We start from the raw sequence: 14485 nt of genomic DNA on the forward strand, positions 1-14485 counted from the left end.
AGTTATTAACAAAGAGCTAATGAACAAACAAGTATTTCTAAGCACACTTTTCTACGTTAAGATGACATGGCAGCAGTGGGATTTGAACCCACGCCTCCGAATAGACTGGAGCCTTAATCCAGCGCCTTAGACTGCTCGGCCACGCTACCCAGTGACGGTGGATGGTGTACCACTCTCCAAGGGGGTTTACTCACCAAAGGAAGAGTTGTAGTTTCTTCTCCCTTCACTTCACTATTCATCATGAAGTGGACCCTTTCACCAGCAGGAAGGACAAAGCTGGCCCTGAGTAATGCAAGATTGAATGGGTGAGGGGACTTTGAAGAAATAACACAGATTTTCCTATACATTAAACTGGGCCAACCAAGCTCTTCCTGCAGCAGAAGCTGACTGGGGTTAGAGCTTGATAATGTAGAATAACTTCAAGTAGGCTTAAAAGTATCTTTCTGCAACACTTTGCAAGAGACTTGCTACTGCTCTTGTTTCCGAGGCTGACAGAATGCAAATTGACAAGTAGTTATTAACAAAGAGCTAATGAACAAACAAGTATTTCTAAGCACACTTGTCTACGTTAAGAAAACATGGGATTTGAACCCACGCCTCCGAAGAGACTGGAGCCTTAATCCAGCGCCTTAGACCGCTCGGCCACGCTACTGAGTGACAGCAGAGGAGCCAAAGGAAGAGTTGTAGTTTCTTCTCCCTTCACTTCACTATTCATCATGAAGTGGACCCTTTCACCAGCAGGAAGGACAAAGCTGGCCCTGAGTAATGCAAGCTTGATAATGTAGAATAACTTCAAGTAGGCTTAAAAGTATCTTTCTGCAACACTTTGCAAGATAAGAGACTTGCTACTGCTTGTTTCCCAGGCTGACAGAATGCAAGCTGACAAGTAGTTACTAACAAAGAGCTAATGAACAAACAAGTATTTCTAAGCACACCTGTCTACGTTAAGAAAAGATGGCAGCGGTGGGATTCGAACCCATGCCTCCAGAGAGACTGGAGCCTAAATCCAGCGCCTTTGACCGCTCGGCCACGCTACCGAGTGACGGCGGACGGTGTACCACTCTACAAGGGGGTTTACTCATCAAAGGAAGAGTTGTAGTTTCAACTCCCTTCACTTCACTATTCATCATGAAGTGGACCCTTTCACCAGCAGGAAGGACAAAGCTGGCCCTGAGTAATGCAAGATTGAATGGGTGAGGGGACTGATTTTGCTATACTGGGCCAACCAAGCTCTTCCTGCAGCAGAAGCTGACTGGGGTTAGAGCTTGATAATGTAGAATAACTTCAAGTAGGCTTAAAAGTATCTTTCTGCAACACTTTGCAAGATGAGACTTGCTTCTGCTTGTTTCCCAGGCTGACAGAATGCAAGGTGACAAGTAGTTATTAACAAAGAGCTAATGAACAAACAAGTATTTCTAAGCACATTTGTCTACGTTAAGAAAACATGGTAGCGGTGGGATTCAAACCCACGCCTCCAGAGAGACTGGAGCCTAAATCCAGCACCTTAGACCGCTCTGCCTGGCTACCAATTGAAAGTTTAGCACACGCATGGCAGTGGTGGGATTTGAACCCACGCCTGGGCCAACCAAGCTCTTCCTGCAGCAGAAGCTGACTGGGGTTAGAGCTCGATAATGTAGAATAACTTCAAGTAGGCTTAAAAGTATCTTTCTGCAACACTTTGCAAGATAAGAGACTTGCTACTGCTTGTTTCCCAGGCTGACAGAATACAAGCTGACAAGTAGTTACTAACAAAGAGCTAATGAACAAACAAGTATTTTTAAGCACACCTGTCTACGTTAAGAAAACATGGCAGCGGTGGGATTTGAACCCACGCCTCCAGAGAGACTGGAGCTTAAACCCAGCGCCTTAGACCGCTCGGCCACGCTACCGAGTGACGGCGAAGGGTGTACCACTCTCCAAGGGGGTTTACTCACCAAAGGAAGAGTTGTAGTTTCAACTCCCTTCACTTCACTATTCATCATGAATTTGACCCTTTCACCAGCAGGAAGGACAAAGCTGGCCCTGAGTAATGCAAGATTGAATGGGTGAGGGGACTGATTTTGCTATACTGGGCCTGTGACGGAAGCCTCCTTCACTGGGGCCACTGGAGAAGCCTGACTGCCAGCCTCCTCCCTATTGACTATGGGCCCTGGGTTTGTAGAGACTTCTGTGGCTACCCCCAGCAGTATCATCTCATCACTGGCTGAGGGGATTATCTCCGGCAGACAGCCAGGATCTGCCACCAGGGAGTGACCACCATTCTTTGATGTTTAATGTTGTATAAATCAGTCTCCCCCCTATTGTATTGTTAATCCCGTTACTGCCCCTGTTGTCTCTGAGAGGCAGATTAAGGGGGAGGTTTGTGTCCCAATATCTTGTTTTATGTTAATGTGTGTTTTGCTGGATATATCCAGCTCTGTGTGCCTAAAATAAATCAGTCTTCGTTTGGTTTTACCCTACACTGAGTCTCGGCGAGTGACTGGGGAACCGGGGAAAGTGTGTTGTCCCAGGCTAAGGGAGCACAAGACAGCGGAGGTAGTCGGACGGACTAGCCAGCTCCGTGACAGGGCCAACCAAGCTCTTCCTGCAGCAGAAGCTGACTGGGGTTAGAGCTTGATAATGTAGAATAACTTCAAGTAGGCTTAAAAGTATCTTTCTGCAACACTTTGCAGGATAAGAGACTTGCTACTGCTTGTTTCCCAGGCTGACAGAATGCAAGGTGACAAGTAGTTACTAACAAAGAGCTAATGAACAAACAAGTATTTCTAAGCACATTTGTCTACGTTAAGAAAACATGGCAGCGGTGGGATTTGAACCCACGCCTCCGAAGAGACTGGAGCCTAAATCCAGCACCTTAGACCGCTCGGCCACGCTACCGAGTGACCGCGGAGGGTGTACCACTCTCCAAGGGGGTTTACTCACCAAAGGAAGAGTTGTAGTTTCAACTCCCTCACTTCACTATTCATCATGAAGTGGACCCTTTCACCAGCAGGAAGGACAAAGCTGGCCCTGAGTAATGCAAGATTGAATGGGTGAGGGGACTTTGAAGAAATAACACTGATTTTGCTATACATTAAACTGGGCCAACCAAGCTCTTCCTGCAGCAGAAGCTGACTGGGGTTAGAGCTTGATAATGTAGAATAACTTCAAGTAGGCTTAAAAGTATCTTTCTGCAACACTTTGCAAGATAAGAGACTTGCTACTACTTGTTTCCCAGGCTGACAGAATGCAAGGTGACAAGTAGTTATTAACAAAGAGCTAATGAACAAACAAGTATTTCTAAGCACATTTGTCTACGTTAAGAAAACTTGGCAGCGGTGGGATTTGAACCCACGCCTCCGAAGACACTGGAGCCTTAATCCAGCGCTTTAGACCGCTCGGCCACGCTACCGTGTGGCGGCGGGTGGTGTACCACTCTCCAAGGGGGTTTACTCACCAAAGGAAGAGTTGTAGTTTCAACTCCCTTCACTTCACTATTCATCATGAAGTGGACCCTTTCACCAGCAGGAAGGACAAAGCTGGCCCTGAGTAATGCAAGATTGAATGGGTGAGGGGACTCTGAAGAAATAACACTGATTTTGCTATACTGGGCCAACCAAGCTCTTCCTGCAGCAGAAGCTGACTGGGGTTAGAGCTTGATAATGTAGAATAACTTCAAGTAGGCTTAAAAGTATCTTTCTGCAAGACTTTGAAAGATAAGAGACTTGCTACTGCTTGTTTCCCAGGCTGACAGAATGCAAGGTGACTAACAAAGAGCTAATCAATTAGTAGTTACTACTAAATTAGTAATTACTAACAAAGAGCTAATGAACAAACAAGTATTTCTAAGCACACTTGTCTACGTTAAGAAAACATGGCAGCGGTGGGATTTGAACCCACGCCTCCAGAGAGACTGGAGCCTAAATCCAGCGCCTTAGACCGCTCGGCCACCCTACCGAGTGACGGTGGACGGTGTACCACTCTCCAAGGGGGTTTACTCACCAAAGGAAGAGTTGTAGTTTCAACTCCCTTCACTTCACTATTCATCATGAAGTGGACCCTTTCACCAGCAGGAAGGACAAAGCTGGCCCTGAGTAATGCAAGACTGAATGGGTGAGGGGACTGATTTTACTATACTGGGCCAACCAAGCTCTTCCTGCAGCAGAAGCTGACTGGGGTTAGAGCTTGATAATGTAGAATAACTTCAAGTAGGCATAAAAGTATCTTTCTGCAACACTTTGCTAGATAAGAGACTTGCTACTGCTTGTTTCCCAGGCTGACAGAATGCAAGTTGACAAGTAGTTATTAACAAAGAGCTAATGAACAAACAAGTATTTCTAAGCACACTTGTCTACGTTAAGAAAACATGGCAGCAGTGGGATTTGAACCCACGCCTGGGCCAACCAAGCTCTTCCTGCAGCAGAAGCTGACTGGGGTTAGAGCTTGATAATGTAGAATAACTTCAAGTATGCTTAAAAGTATCTTTCTGCAACACTTTGCAAGATAAGAGACTTGCTACTGCTTGTTTCCCAGGCTGACAGCATGCAAGGTGACAAGTAGTTATTAACAAAGAGCTAATGAACAAACAAGTATTTCTAAGCACATTTGTCTACGTTAAGAAAACATGGCAGCGGTGGGATTTGAACCCACGCCTCCGAAGAGACTGGAGCCTTAATACAGCACCTTAGACCGCTCGGCCACGCTACCGTGTGGCGGCGGGTGATGTACCACTCTCCAAGGGGGTTTACTCACAAAAGGAAGAGTTGTAGTTTCAACTCCCTTCACTTCACTATTCATCATAAAGTGGACCCTTTCACCAGCAGGAAGGACAAAGCTGGCCCTGAGTAATGCAAGATTGAATGGGTGAGGGGACTGATTTTGCTATACTGGGCCAACCAAGCTCTTCCTGCAGCAGAAGCTGACTGGGGTTAGAGCTTGATAATGTAGAATAACTTCAAGTAGGCTTAAAAGTATCTTTCTGCAACACTTTGCAAGATAAGAGACTTGCTACTGCTTGTTTCCCAGGCTGACAGAATGCAAGGTGACAAGTAGTTACTAACAAAGAGCTAATAAACAAACAAGTATTTCTAAGCACACTTGTCTACGTTAAGAAAACATGGCAGCGGTGGGATTCGAACCCATGCCTCCAGAGAGACTGGAGCCTAAATCCAGCACCTTAGACCGCTCGGCCACGCTACCGAGTGACCGCGGAGGGTGTACCACTCTCCAAGGGTGTTTACTCACCAAAGGAAGAGTTGTAGTTTCAACTCCCTCACTTCACTATTCATCATGAAGTGGACCCTTTCACCAGCAGGAAGGACAAAGCTGGCCCTGAGTAATGCAAGATTGAATGGGTGAGGGGACTTTGAAGAAATAACACTGATTTTGCTATACATTAAACTGGGCCAACCAAGCTCTTCCTGCAGCAGAAGCTGACTGGGGTTAGAGCTTGATAATGTAGAATAACTTCAAGTAGGCTTAAAAGTACCTTTCTGCAACACTTTGCAAGATAAGAGACTTGCTACTACTTGTTTCCCAGGCTGACAGAATGCAAGGTGACAAGTAGTTATTAACAAAGAGCTAATGAACAAACAAGTATTTCTAAGCACACTTGTCTACGTTAAGAAAAGATGGCAGCGGTGGGACTCGAACCCACGCCTCCAGAGAGACTGGAGCCTAAACCCAGCGCCTTAGACCGCTCGGCCAAGCTACCGAGTGACGACGGGAGGTGTACCACTCTCCAAGGGGGTTTACTCACCAAAGGAAGAGTTGTAGTTTCAACTCCCTTCACTTCACTATTCATCATGAAGTGGACCCTTTCACCAGCAGGAAGGACAAAGCTGGCCCTGAGTAATGCAAGATTGAATGGGTGAGGGGACTTTGAAGAAATAACACTGATTTTGCTATACTGGGCCAACCAAGCTCCTCCTGCAGCAGAAGCTGACTGGGGTTAGAGCTTGATAATGTAGAATAACTTCAAGTAGGCTTAAAAGTATCTTTCTGCAACACTTTGCAGGATAAGAGACTTGCTACTGCTTGTTTCCCAGGCTGACAGAATGCAACCTGACAAGTATTTATTAACAAAGAGCTAATGAACAAACAAGTATTTCTAAGCATACTTGTTTACGTTAAGAAAACAAGGCAGCGGTGGGGTTTGAACCCACACCTCCATAGAGACTGGAGCCTAAATCCAGCGCCTTAGACCGCTCGGCCACGCTACCAAGTGACAGTGGAGGGGGTACCACTCTCCAAGGGGGTTTACTCACCAAAGGAAGAGTTGTAGTTTCAACTCCCTCACTTCACTATTCATCATGAAGTGGACCCTTTCACCAGCAGGAAGGACAAAGCTGGCCCTGAGTAATGCAAGATTGAATGGGTGAGGGGACTTTGAAGAAATAACACAGATTTTGCTATACATTAAACTGGGCCAACCAAGCTCTTCCTGCAGCAGAAGCTGACTGGGGTTAGAGCTTGATAATGTAGAATAACTTCAAGTAGGCTTAAAAGTATCTTTCTGCAACACTTTGCAAGATAAGAGTCTTGCTACTGCTTGTTTCCCAGGCTGACAGAAAGCAAGCTGACAAGTAGTTACTAACAAAGAGCTAATGAACAAACAAGTATTTCTAAGCACACTTGTCTACGTTAAGAAAACATGGCAGCGGTGGGATTTGAACCCACGCCTCCAGAGAGACTGGAGCCTAAATCCATCACCTTAGACCGCTCTGCCAGGCTACCAATTAAAAGTTTAGCGCACGCATGGCAGTGGTGGGATTTGAACCTACGCCTGGGCCAACCAAGCTCTTACTGCAGCAGAAGCTGACTGGGGTTAGAGCTTGATAATGTAGAATAACTTCAAGTAGGCTTAAAAGTATCTTTCTGCAACACTTTGCAAGATAAGAGACTTGCTACTGCTTGTTTTCCAGACTGACAGAATGCAAGGTGACAAGTAGTTACTAACAAAGAGCTAATGAACAAACAAGTATTTCTAAGCACACTTGTCTACGTTAAGAAAACATGGCAGCGGTGGGATTTGAACCCACGCCTCCGAAGAGACTGGAGCCTTAATCCAGCGCCTTAGACCGCTCGGCCATGCTACCGAGTGACGGCTAGTGGTGTACCACTCTCCAAGGGGGTTTACGCATCAAAGGAAGAGTTGTAGTTTCAACTCCCTTCACTTCACTATTCATCATGAAGTGGACCCTTTCACCAGCAGGAAGGACAAAGCTGGCCCTGAGTAATGCAAGATTGAATGGGTGAGGGGACTTTGAAGAAATAACACTGATTTTGCTATACATTAAACTGGGCCAACCAAGCTCTTCCTGCAGCAGAAGCTGACTGGGGTTAGAGCTTGATAATGTAGAATAACTTCAAGTAGGCTTAAAAGTATCTTTCTGCAACACTTTGCAAGATAAGAGACTTGCTACTGCTTGTTTCCCAGGCTGACAATGCAAGGTGACAAGTAGTTATTAACAAAGAGCTAATGAACAAACAAGTATTTCTAAGCACACTTGTCTACGTTAAGAAAACATGGCAGCGGTGGGATTTGAACCCACGCCTCCGAAGAGACTGGAGCCTTAAGCAAGCGCCTTAGACCGCTCGGTCACGCTACCAAGTGACAGTAGAGGGTGTACCACTCTCCAAGGGGGTTTACTCACCAAAGGAAGAGTTGTAGTTTCAACTCCCTTCACTTCACTATTCATCATGAAGTGGACCCTTTCACCAGCAGGAAGGACAAAGCTGGCCCTGAGTAATGCAAGATTGAATGGGTGAGGGGACTTTGAAGAAATAACACTGATTTTGCTATACTGGGCCAACCAAGCTCTTCCTGCAGCAGAAGCTGACTGGGGTTAGAGCTTGATAATGTAGAATAACTTCAAGTAGGCTTAAAAGTATCTTTCTGCAACACTTTGCAAGATAAGAGACTTGCTACTGCTTGTTTTCCAGGCTGACAGAATGCAAGGTGACAAGTAGTTACTAACAAAGAGCTAATGAACAAACAAGCACACTTGTCTACGTTAAGAAAATATGGCAGCAGTGGGATTTGAGCCCACGCCTCCGAAGAGACTGGAGCCTAAACCCAGCGCTTTAAACCACTCGGCTACGCTACCAAGTGAAGGCGGAGGGTGTACCACTCTCCAAGGGGGTTTACTCACCAAAGGAAGAGTTGTAGTTTCAACTCCCTTCACTTCACTATTCATCATGAAGTGGACCCTTTCACCAGCAGGAAGGACAAAGCTGGCCCTGAGTAATGCAAGATTGAATGGGTGAGGGGACTCTGAAGAAATAACACTGATTTTGCTATACTGGGCCAACCAAGCTCTTCCTGCAGCAGAAGCTGACTGGGGTTAGAGCTTGATAATGTAGAATAACTTCAAGTAGGCTTAAAAGTATCTTTCTGCAACACTTTGCAAGATAAGAGACTTGCTACTGCTTGTTTCCCAGGCTGACAGAATGTAAGGTGACAAGTAGTTACTAACAAAGAGCTAATGAACAAACAAGTATTTCTAAGCACACTTGTCTACGTTAAGAAAACATGGCAGCAGTGGGATTCGAACCCACGCCTCCAGAGAGACTGGAGCCTAAATCCAGCGCCTTAGACCGCTCGGCCATGCTACCGAGTGACGGCGGATGGTGTACCACTCTCCAAGGGGGTTTACTCACCAAAGGAAGAGTTGTAGTTTCAACTCCCTTCACTTCACTATTCATCATGAAGTGGACCCTTTCACCAGCAGGAAGGACAAAGCTGGCCCTGAGTAATGCAAGATTGAATGGGTGAGGGGACTGATTTTGCTATACTGGGCCAACCAAGCTCTTCCTGCAGCAGAAGCTGACTGGGGTTAGAGCTTGATAATGTAGAATAACTTCAAGTAGGCTTAAAAGTATCTTTCTGCAACACTTTGCAAGATAAGAGACTTGCTACTGCTTGTTTCCCAGGCTGACAGAATGCAAGCTGACAAGTAGTTACAAACAAAGAGCTAATGAACAAACAAGTATTTCTAAGCACACTTGTCTACGTTAAGAAAACATGGCAGCGGTGGGATTTGAACCCACGCCTCCAGAGAGACTGGAGCCTAAATCCAGCGCCTTAGACTGCTCGGCCACGCTACCGAGTGACGGTGGATGGTGTACCACTCTCCAAGGGGGTTTACTCACCAAAGGAAGAGTTGTAGTTTCAACTCCCTTCACTTCACTATTCATCATGAAGTGGACCCTTTCACCAGCAGGAAGGACAAAGCTGGCCCTGAGTAATGCAAGACTGAATGGGTGAGGGGACTGATTTTGCTATACTGGGCCAACCAAGCTCTTCCTGCAGCAGAAGCTGACTGGGGTTAGAGCTTGATAATGTAGAATAACTTCAAGTAGGCTTAAAAGTATCTTTCTGCAACACTTTGCAAGATAAGAGACTTGCTACTGCTTGTTTCCCAGGCTGACAGAATGCAAGCTGACAAGTAGTTACAAACAAAGAGCTAATGAACAAACAAGTATTTCTAAGCACACTTGCATACGTTAAGAAAACATTGCAGCGGTGGGATTTGAAGCCACGCCTCCAGAGAGACTGGAGCCTAAATCCAGCGCCTTAGACCGCTCGGCCACGCTACCGAGTGAAGGTGGATGGTGTACCACTCTCGAAGGGGGTTTACTCACCAAAGGAAGAGTTGTAGTTTCAACTCCCTCACTTCACTATTCATCATGAAGTGGACCCTTTCACCAGCAGGAAGGACAAAGCTGGCCCTGAGTAATGCAAGATTGAATGGGTGAGGGGACTTTGAAGAAATAACACTGATTTTGCTATACTGGGCCAACCAAGCTCTTCCTGCAGCAGAAGCTGACTGGGGTTAGAGCTTGATAATGTAGAATAACTTCAAGTAGGCTTAAAAGTATCTTTCTGCAACACTTTGCAAGATAAGAGACTTGCTACTGCTTGTTTCCCAGGCTGACAGAATGTAAGGTGACAAGTAGTTACTAACAAAGAGCTAATGAACAAACAAGTATTTCTAAGCACACTTGTCTACGTTAAGAAAACATGGCAGCAGTGGGATTCGAACCCACGCCTCCAGAGAGACTGGAGCCTAAATCCAGCGCCTTAGACCGCTCGGCCATGCTACCGAGTGACGGCGGATGGTGTACCACTCTCCAAGGGGGTTTACTCACCAAAGGAAGAGTTGTAGTTTCAACTCCCTTCACTTCACTATTCATCATGAAGTGGACCCTTTCACCAGCAGGAAGGACAAAGCTGGCCCTGAGTAATGCAAGATTGAATGGGTGAGGGGACTGATTTTGCTATACTGGGCCAACCAAGCTCTTCCTGCAGCAGAAGCTGACTGGGGTTAGAGCTTGATAATGTAGAATAACTTCAAGTAGGCTTAAAAGTATCTTTCTGCAACACTTTGCAAGATAAGAGACTTGCTACTGCTTGTTTCCCAGGCTGACAGAATGCAAGCTGACAAGTAGTTACAAACAAAGAGCTAATTAACAAACAAGTATTTCTAAGCACACTTGTCTACGTTAAGAAAACATGGCAGCGGTGGGATTTGAACCCACGCCTCCAGAGAGACTGGAGCCTAAATCCAGCGCCTTAGACTGCTCGGCCACGCTACCGAGTGACGGTGGATGGTGTACCACTCTCCAAGGGGGTTTACTCACCAAAGGAAGAGTTGTAGTTTCAACTCCCTTCACTTCACTATTCATCATGAAGTGGACCCTTTCACCAGCAGGAAGGACAAAGCTGGCCCTGAGTAATGCAAGACTGAATGGGTGAGGGGACTGATTTTGCTATACTGGGCCAACCAAGCTCTTCCTGCAGCAGAAGCTGACTGGGGTTAGAGCTTGATAATGTAGAATAACTTCAAGTAGGCTTAAAAGTATCTTTCTGCAACACTTTGCAAGATAAGAGACTTGCTACTGCTTGTTTCCCAGGCTGACAGAATGCAAGCTGACAAGTAGTTACAAACAAAGAGCTAATGAACAAACAAGTATTTCTAAGCACACTTGTATACGTTAAGAAAATATTGCAGCGGTGGGATTTGAACCCACGCCTCCAGAGAGACTGGAGCCTAAATCCAGCGCCTTAGACCGCTCGGCCACGCTACCGAGTGACGGTGGATGGTGTACCACTCTCGAAGGGGGTTTACTCACCAAAGGAAGAGTTGTAGTTTCAACTCCCTCACTTCACTATTCATCATGAAGTGGACCCTTTCACCAGCAGGAAGGACAAAGCTGGCCCTGAGTAATGCAAGATTGAATGGGTGAGGGGACTTTGAAGAAATAACACTGATTTTGCTATACTGGGCCAACCAAGCTCGTCCTGCAGCAGAAGCTGACTGGGGTTAGAGCTTGATAATGTAGAATAACTTCAAGTACGCTTAAAAGTATCTTTCTGCAACACTTTGCAAGATAAGAGACTTGCTACTGCTTGTTTCCCAGGCTGACAGAATGCAAGCTGACAAGTAGTTACAAACAAAGAGCTAATGAACAAACAAGTATTTCTAAGCACACTTGTATACGTTAAGAAAACATTGCAGCGGTGGGATTTGAACCCACGCCTCCAGAGAGACTGGAGCCTAAATCCAGCGCCTTAGACTGCTCGGCCACGCTACCGAGTGACGGCGGACGGTGTACCACTCTCCAAGGGGGTTTACTCACCAAAGGAAGAGTTGTAGTTTCAACTCCCTTCACTTCACTATTCATCATGAAGTGGACCCTTTCACCAGCAGGAAGGACAAAGCTGGCCCTGAGTAATGCAAGATTGAATGGGTGAGGGGACTGATTTTGCTATACTGGGCCAACCAAGCTCTTCCTGCAGCAGAAGCTGACTGGGGTTAGAGCTTGATAATGTAGAATAACTTCAAGTAGGCTTAAAAGTATCTTTCTGCAACACTTTGCAAGATAAGAGACTTGCTACTGCTTGTTTCCCAGGCTGACAGAATGCAAGCTGACAAGTAGTTACAAACAAAGAGCTAATTAACAAACAAGTATTTCTAAGCACACTTGTCTACGTTAAGAAAACATGGCAGCGGTGGGATTTGAACCCACGCCTCCAGAGAGACTGGAGCCTAAATCCAGCGCCTTAGACTGCTCGGCCACGCTACCGAGTGACGGCGGACGGTGTACCACTCTCCAAGGGGGTTTACTCACCAAAGGAAGAGTTGTAGTTTCAACTCCCTTCACTTCACTATTCATCATGAAGTGGACCCTTTCACCAGCAGGAAGGACAAAGCTGGCCCTGAGTAATGCAAGATTGAATGGGTGAGGGGACTGATTTTGCTATACTGGGCCAACCAAGCTCTTCCTGCAGCAGAAGCTGACTGGGGTTAGAGCTTGATAATGTAGAATAACTTCAAGTAGGCTTAAAAGTATCTTTCTGCAACACTTTGCAAGATAAGAGACTTGCTACTGCTTGTTTCCCAGGCTGACAGAATGCAAGCTGACAAGTAGTTACAAACAAAGAGCTAATTAACAAACAAGTATTTCTAAGCACACTTGTCTACGTTAAGAAAACATGGCAGCGGTGGGATTTGAACCCACGCCTCCAGAGAGACTGGAGCCTAAATCCAGCGCCTTAGACTGCTCGGCCACGCTACCGAGTGACGGTGGATGGTGTACCACTCTCCAAGGGGGTTTACTCACCAAAGGAAGAGTTGTAGTTTCAACTCCCTTCACTTCACTATTCATCATGAAGTGGACCCTTTCACCAGCAGGAAGGACAAAGCTGGCCCTGAGTAATGCAAGACTGAATGGGTGAGGGGACTGATTTTGCTATACTGGGCCAACCAAGCTCTTCCTGCAGCAGAAGCTGACTGGGGTTAGAGCTTGATAATGTAGAATAACTTCAAGTAGGCTTAAAAGTATCTTTCTGCAACACTTTGCAAGATAAGAGACTTGCTACTGCTTGTTTCCCAGGCTGACAGAATGCAAGCTGACAAGTAGTTACAAACAAAGAGCTAATGAACAAACAAGTATTTCTAAGCACACTTGTATACGTTAAGAAAATATTGCAGCGGTGGGATTTGAACCCACGCCTCCAGAGAGACTGGAGCCTAAATCCAGCGCCTTAGACCGCTCGGCCACGCTACCGAGTGACGGTGGATGGTGTACCACTCTCGAAGGGGGTTTACTCACCAAAGGAAGAGTTGTAGTTTCAACTCCCTCACTTCACTATTCATCATGAAGTGGACCCTTTCACCAGCAGGAAGGACAAAGCTGGCCCTGAGTAATGCAAGATTGAATGGGTGAGGGGACTTTGAAGAAATAACACTGATTTTGCTATACTGGGCCAACCAAGCTCGTCCTGCAGCAGAAGCTGACTGGGGTTAGAGCTTGATAATGTAGAATAACTTCAAGTACGCTTAAAAGTATCTTTCTGCAACACTTTGCAAGATAAGAGACTTGCTACTGCTTGTTTCCCAGGCTGACAGAATGCAAGCTGACAAGTAGTTACAAACAAAGAGCTAATGAACAAACAAGTATTTCTAAGCACACTTGTATACGTTAAGAAAACATTGCAGCGGTGGGATTTGAACCCACGCCTCCAGAGAGACTGGAGCCTAAATCCAGCGCCTTAGACTGCTCGGCCACGCTACCGAGTGACGGCGGACGGTGTACCACTCTCCAAGGGGGTTTACTCACCAAAGGAAGAGTTGTAGTTTCAACTCCCTTCACTTCACTATTCATCATGAAGTGGACCCTTTCACCAGCAGGAAGGACAAAGCTGGCCCTGAGTAATGCAAGATTGAATGGGTGAGGGGACTGATTTTGCTATACTGGGCCAACCAAGCTCTTCCTGCAGCAGAAGCTGACTGGGGTTAGAGCTTGATAATGTAGAATAACTTCAAGTAGGCTTAAAAGTATCTTTCTGCAACACTTTGCAAGATAAGAGACTTGCTACTGCTTGTTTCCCAGGCTGACAGAATGCAAGCTGACAAGTAGTTACAAACAAAGAGCTAATGAACAAACAAGTATTTCTAAGCACACTTGTCTACGTTAAGAAAACATGGCAGCGGTGGGATTTGAACCCACGCCTCCAGAGAGACTGGAGCCTAAATCCAGCGCCTTAGACCGCTCGGCCACGCTACCGAGTGACGGTGGATGGTGTACCACTCTCCAAGGGGGTTTACTCACCAAAGGAAGAGTTGTAGTTTCAACTCCCTTCACTTCACTATTCATCATGAAGTGGACCCTTTCACCAGCAGGAAGGACAAAGCTGGCCCTGAGTAATGCAAGACTGAATGGGTGAGGGGACTGATTTTGCTATACTGGGCCAACCAAGCTCTTCCTGCAGCAGAAGCTGACTGGGGTTAGAGCTTGATAATGTAGAATAACTTCAAGTACGCTTAAAAGTATCTTTCTGCAACACTTTGCAAGATAAGAGACTTGCTACTGCTTGTTTCCCAGGCTGACAGAATGCAAGCTGACAAGTAGTTACAAACAAAGAGCTAATGAACAAACAAGTATTTCTAAGCACACTTGTATACGTTAAGAAAACATGGCAGCGGTGGGATTTGAACCC

General features: G+C 46.0%; 17 non-coding genes across 17 annotated transcripts; all 17 read right to left on the bottom strand.

Moving 5' to 3' along the window:
- Positions 1-67: 67 nt before the first annotated feature.
- TRNAL-AAG (transfer RNA leucine (anticodon AAG)) lies at positions 68-149 on the bottom strand. The gene has a single exon. It is a non-coding gene; the product is annotated as a tRNA-Leu (tRNA).
- An 806-nt stretch (positions 150-955) lies between these two features.
- TRNAL-UAG (transfer RNA leucine (anticodon UAG)) lies at positions 956-1037 on the bottom strand. The gene has a single exon. It is a non-coding gene; the product is annotated as a tRNA-Leu (tRNA).
- A 770-nt stretch (positions 1038-1807) lies between these two features.
- On the bottom strand, positions 1808-1889 carry TRNAL-UAA (transfer RNA leucine (anticodon UAA)). Its single transcript has one exon. It is a non-coding gene; the product is annotated as a tRNA-Leu (tRNA).
- Positions 1890-2795: 906 nt separating this feature from the next.
- TRNAL-UAG (transfer RNA leucine (anticodon UAG)) lies at positions 2796-2877 on the bottom strand. The gene has a single exon. It is a non-coding gene; the product is annotated as a tRNA-Leu (tRNA).
- Positions 2878-3309: 432 nt separating this feature from the next.
- Positions 3310-3391, bottom strand: TRNAL-AAG (transfer RNA leucine (anticodon AAG)). Its single transcript has one exon. It is a non-coding gene; the product is annotated as a tRNA-Leu (tRNA).
- Positions 3392-3854: 463 nt separating this feature from the next.
- TRNAL-UAG (transfer RNA leucine (anticodon UAG)) lies at positions 3855-3936 on the bottom strand. Its single transcript has one exon. It is a non-coding gene; the product is annotated as a tRNA-Leu (tRNA).
- A 668-nt stretch (positions 3937-4604) lies between these two features.
- Positions 4605-4686, bottom strand: TRNAL-AAG (transfer RNA leucine (anticodon AAG)). The gene has a single exon. It is a non-coding gene; the product is annotated as a tRNA-Leu (tRNA).
- Positions 4687-5096: 410 nt separating this feature from the next.
- On the bottom strand, positions 5097-5178 carry TRNAL-UAG (transfer RNA leucine (anticodon UAG)). Its single transcript has one exon. It is a non-coding gene; the product is annotated as a tRNA-Leu (tRNA).
- A 940-nt stretch (positions 5179-6118) lies between these two features.
- Positions 6119-6200, bottom strand: TRNAL-UAG (transfer RNA leucine (anticodon UAG)). Its single transcript has one exon. It is a non-coding gene; the product is annotated as a tRNA-Leu (tRNA).
- A 794-nt stretch (positions 6201-6994) lies between these two features.
- Positions 6995-7076, bottom strand: TRNAL-AAG (transfer RNA leucine (anticodon AAG)). Its single transcript has one exon. It is a non-coding gene; the product is annotated as a tRNA-Leu (tRNA).
- Positions 7077-8513: 1437 nt separating this feature from the next.
- Positions 8514-8595, bottom strand: TRNAL-UAG (transfer RNA leucine (anticodon UAG)). The gene has a single exon. It is a non-coding gene; the product is annotated as a tRNA-Leu (tRNA).
- A 410-nt stretch (positions 8596-9005) lies between these two features.
- On the bottom strand, positions 9006-9087 carry TRNAL-UAG (transfer RNA leucine (anticodon UAG)). Its single transcript has one exon. It is a non-coding gene; the product is annotated as a tRNA-Leu (tRNA).
- A 917-nt stretch (positions 9088-10004) lies between these two features.
- Positions 10005-10086, bottom strand: TRNAL-UAG (transfer RNA leucine (anticodon UAG)). Its single transcript has one exon. It is a non-coding gene; the product is annotated as a tRNA-Leu (tRNA).
- A 410-nt stretch (positions 10087-10496) lies between these two features.
- TRNAL-UAG (transfer RNA leucine (anticodon UAG)) lies at positions 10497-10578 on the bottom strand. Its single transcript has one exon. It is a non-coding gene; the product is annotated as a tRNA-Leu (tRNA).
- A 1409-nt stretch (positions 10579-11987) lies between these two features.
- Positions 11988-12069, bottom strand: TRNAL-UAG (transfer RNA leucine (anticodon UAG)). Its single transcript has one exon. It is a non-coding gene; the product is annotated as a tRNA-Leu (tRNA).
- A 410-nt stretch (positions 12070-12479) lies between these two features.
- On the bottom strand, positions 12480-12561 carry TRNAL-UAG (transfer RNA leucine (anticodon UAG)). The gene has a single exon. It is a non-coding gene; the product is annotated as a tRNA-Leu (tRNA).
- Positions 12562-13970: 1409 nt separating this feature from the next.
- On the bottom strand, positions 13971-14052 carry TRNAL-UAG (transfer RNA leucine (anticodon UAG)). Its single transcript has one exon. It is a non-coding gene; the product is annotated as a tRNA-Leu (tRNA).
- Between the last annotated feature and the right edge of the window lie 433 nt (positions 14053-14485).

Source organism: Sceloporus occidentalis, unplaced genomic scaffold, assembly GCF_023333645.1.
Source record: "Sceloporus occidentalis isolate IW3139 unplaced genomic scaffold, rSceOcc1.0.p SCAF_28, whole genome shotgun sequence".
Lineage (NCBI taxonomy): Eukaryota > Metazoa > Chordata > Lepidosauria > Squamata > Phrynosomatidae > Sceloporus > Sceloporus occidentalis.